The 4,652-nt window shown below is 34.9% G+C and overlaps 1 pseudogene; it reads right to left on the bottom strand.

Moving 5' to 3' along the window:
- On the bottom strand, positions 1-1,777 carry LOC111025526 (acetylajmalan esterase 1-like; annotated as a pseudogene).
- Positions 1,778-4,652: the final 2,875 nt, after the last annotated feature.

The following is a 4,652-nucleotide window of genomic DNA, read 5'->3' as shown; positions in this document are numbered from 1 at the left end:
TCAGTTGGGATAGTTCACAAACGTCATTTGAAATCGAATTGAAGCCTTTTGTGTCAAATGAATTCCATCCCAACTAATTCTTTCATCTGGATTTGGACAAACTGGTACTCCAGGAAGTCCACATATTTGCATTAAGCTGAAATCATAATCACCTCCAATCCCACAACAAGACTTTTGCAAGATGTTTCATCGAACCCTATTAGAGATGGTTCCAATTTATTAGATATATAATATTTTCTACATAAATTAACATATAGTGTAAAACGCACGATAAAGAAACGTACCTAGTAATGAAGCATGTCGTAGAACCCACAAGAGTGCATTATAATAATCACCATATACAATCTTTACATTTCGGTTTTCTTTTCTCAACGATCTAATGGCATGTTTAAGATGCTTATTGTGATAGTTTGCTAAATCATTCAAATCTTTCAAACAGTGAAGCTCATCAGAAGCCGTTGAATCCTTAGTTTGAAATCCAGTGAGATAGATTGGTAGGCAACCTATTGGAAAGTTTCCTGGAATAATAACTCGAGTAGCTCCATGACTTATGACTCTCTGCAAAACACACAATTATGAAAAAGAAGAACAATAAATTTAGGTAGGAAGAAAAAGACCATATACTTCACAACAAAATAAAATAAAATACGATAAAAAAGAAGAAGAATAACATATGGTGACAGCTTCCTTTATAGTTTGAACAACTTGGGCACCATATCTTCAACTTCTTTAATAGTTTTGCCTTGGAATAGAGCATAATTGTAATCATTCCCTCCAATCTCACCAACCAAAAACAAGGCATTCTTTAACTTCTCGGTGCAATCTTTAAGATGGACGTGAAAGCAAGAGATTAATATAAGAAAAAAAATTCGAACATAGAATACGTATACTCTGTTTACATTAAATTGGATCAAGTATATACAAACCTCTTTGGTGTGAACAAATAGTATTAAAATGAGTAGACATCCAATCAAGTTTTTTAGTTAGAAATGTGTTGGTGACGGGAGATGAGATCTTGTTTAGAGCAAGAACTTCAGAAGGTAAAGCAGTAGAGCCAGCCACTGCAAAATTTACTCCATGAGTCATCGATGTCTCTTTGTTCAAATACGGGTTTATCAAAGGGAGTCTAGCCGCCAAGGCTGAAATAATCGAAACAATAAACTTTATTGATTATCGTCATTTAAGATATAGGTAAAGTGAGATAATCGATCATCTAAGGCGTTATATTTTGAGGAGGTTGTATAGATAAAATTGAAATAAAATATTATGAAAAGAAAACAAAATAGAATGGAAGAAAATAATTTAACATTAAAGAAAAATGTTGATTAATTTATTACAAGAAGCAAACGTTGGAAATTGACGATGAATAGAAAAAGAGCAAAACAACGAGAGAGAAAATTTGAAATTTGAATTTGGATTTTGAAAAGCATTGTAAAATTGTGGATGATTGCAGTGGACTATCTATAAGCATATTATTATATTAACATGAAACATGAAAAGTCGAAAGTACGTACCGAATTGATCGATCATTAGCAAGCCATTAGACAGCGGCCAGTTGCGTTCTTGAAGAATGTTTTTCCATAGGGAAGGTGAGAAAATGGAGTTATCGGATTTTTGCGTATTAAGTTCCCGTATCAGATATGGAGTCACCGAACTGATAGATTGCGTCGAACATACAAAGCTTGAGCGGACGAGCATCGGAAGCAAAGGAAAAAAGAAGAATGAAAGAAGAGCAGAGGAGAGTGAGAGCGACCACTGATTTAGTCGAACGCGCCATTTATTTTTTACTTGAGAGCAGTGATTTTTTTTTATGCAAAGGTACTGCCTATTTATACGAAATTGAGATACAAATTTCATAATCTACTCAGGAATAGGAATTTCAATTTTGAATTCCTTTCGATTTACTGTTTGGTCTTAGAATTTCAATTCCTTCTAATTTATTACTTCTCCCTTATCTAATTATATCTTTTAGTGTTTAGTCATAATTTGTGATAAAAATAAAAATCGTAAGTCTCACATATCATTTACACATTCAAAACTTATTAATTAGAGTAGTCTGTTAATAATTATACCGTCGAATAAATCCTCGACACTAATATTATATCATAAATAAAAAATATTTTCTTAATTAATAAATTCAAGTTTCTTTTTAGTTCAATTTAAATTGATTCGAGTATACTAATTAATCCAATTAATTGTAAAAAGTCAACCTTAAGCTCTATTTGAAAATAAAAATGCAAAATTTGTTACATGTTTAAAATACGCATTAAAATTATGAATTTCTCGATCTTTAAGATAATTTAGGGGTTTAATAACCCATGTTTTAATTGATGTAACTCAAAGTAACTTATCCCTATGCATTGATTAATAGATATATAATTGGTTCAAATTTGGATCCCAACATAGACTTATTGTATAATAATTTAGTTTCACTAGTTTAAAATTTGTAACAATTTAGTCTTTATTAAAATTTGTAACGGTTCACTTGCACAAGAGTTGAAACTCCACAAAAGCGCACTACTCAGTCCTCAAAATAAAATTATCGTTACAATTTTTGAAAAAACAATATCTTTTGAGCAATTGTTTAAAAATTCAAATGTAATTAAGCATAATCAAATCATAACAAAAAAAGTTATTTAGGAAAACCATAGACTTGCACGGGAGCCGAACTCCAGCAACATCTATTACTATCTTTTTTTTCCATAAAATTATTTCCTTCCTATTTATTTTTAATTTTAGAAAACATTGTATTTTAATCCCCAATTTCATTTTATAAACTTTAATTTTTCAATGGAGGAAACTTAATAGATTTATGGAAATAAAATTACACATTGCTCAATTTTGGACTATAACATAATTTTGACCTCCTAACAAACAACTAACTTAAAAATTGAATTAGTTTGTTGATACCTTCTACAAATAAAAATAACAGAGAACTATACATGAATTTTGAAATTCATATACAACAATCAAATTTTTTAAACAAAACAACTCATATGTGAACATGCTGTGCAATTATAGTTTGGGTGTCCGACAGTGCATCCGACTGGCGATTGAGCATGTTAGGTTTCTACCATTTCTGTCGGAGATGCACGTGCTCGTCATACAGAGTTTGTATCTATGCACCCAGTATTTGGCTAAGTAAAGCTAGTCGTTCATGGCATGAAACGAGTGGTTGGGATCGATCAAGTAGTCGATCATCTGCTCTTTCGACTCGATCGTCTCAAACCACTGAGTTATCTTCTATTTTGTGGCCTCCACGTGGCAGTATCATTTTATGCCCACAACAGTGACCCCCTCTCTAATAGGTCATTCCCGGACCTGGTAGAGAAGTTATTCTAGCTCGTTCGAAAGCCGACCACTTGGTGACATTATTGCATCTCGGAGTTGGTGAAATATAGCCATTGAGAATGTGAAGAGTCGAAGTAACAAATGGCTTACCTCTTACTTCTCGCCCACCTTCTGATATTTATTATTGACTTCTTTACACGTGTATGGCTTGGATGTGTTCAGATGATAGTATAAATACTTGAGGTGTTTTGTTTCATTTTCCATGCTTCTTGATTCATTGAGTTTGACTTGCATGCTCGGAGTTCTCTACGTCATTCCCTTTTTACTCGCTCTCAAAAGTTGCTTTCAATATGTCTAGCCATAGTGATATGACATATAGTGCGGCAAGCTCGGTATATAGTAGCTAGTCCTTTAGTTTCATAATAACAACTTTGCAAGTTGGTTATGCATAGAACCTTCAGGCAGGTTGGAGCGTGGTGAGGATAGTAGATATTCAGGGAATAGCCTTGTTGAACGTCTCAATAGGGAGTTAGGGGAAGACTCCCCCTATGAGAGTGCTCCTTCTGGTGAGGCTAGTTTGTATGAGTCGAGCGATAGCGATGCCTCTTCATATGGAAAAGGGATTGGGAGAGAACCAACGAGAAAGATGAGGTGTCGATCCTAAATGTCTGAGTTCCATCTAGATTCGCTTAGGGTCCAATACAACATCCCACTTCTTTAGGCCTTCGTATGCCCAAGGAGAGCGAGACAGAGCATAACCCACTCGTAGGGTGCGTGACTCTGTATATGAAGATTTTTGAATTTGGATTTAGGTTTCCTCTTCACCCTTTTGGTAACGAGTTTATGAGCCAAACAAACAATGCCCAAGCTCAACTTGCTCCAAATAGGTGAGGCATTTTGTTCGATCTTGGGGTGTTATGGTAGTTAGAATTTGAGGAGGAGGATGACCCTATACCTTTAAATACCGACCCATCGCTCGTCTATTTCAAGGTGAAAAATGCACCAAGGAAAGGGGACCGATTCTACCTGTGTGCTCGGACGATCTTGGGCACAGTGATTCGGGGTCATTCATTTGTAAAGAAGTGGAAGGAGGAGTGGTTCTACGCTTATGGGGATTGGCTAGATGAGTTAGAAGAGCCATTTTATTAGGTTCCCTGTAGATTTTTTAATTTACGTTGGGTTAATCTTGCTTTAGTTTTAAGTTTGCCCTTTTAAACGTGTATTTAACCATTTCTATCTTTCACAATATCCCCAAGGCCTATGCAAGAGCTCACTAAGCAGAGCACCAAAGTTTTGCTTAACTTTAAGAAGCACGGGAATGCACGTCAACACGCTAGTGGTAGACAGGCTTCTTTCTGCTG

This window comes from Momordica charantia, assembly GCF_013281855.1.
Source record: "Momordica charantia cultivar OHB3-1 chromosome 2 unlocalized genomic scaffold, Mcharantia_2.0 BLBB01000002.1, whole genome shotgun sequence".
Lineage (NCBI taxonomy): Eukaryota > Viridiplantae > Streptophyta > Magnoliopsida > Cucurbitales > Cucurbitaceae > Momordica > Momordica charantia.
Note: the sequence above shows the minus strand (reverse complement) of the source record. Positions and strands in the feature narration are given on the sequence as shown.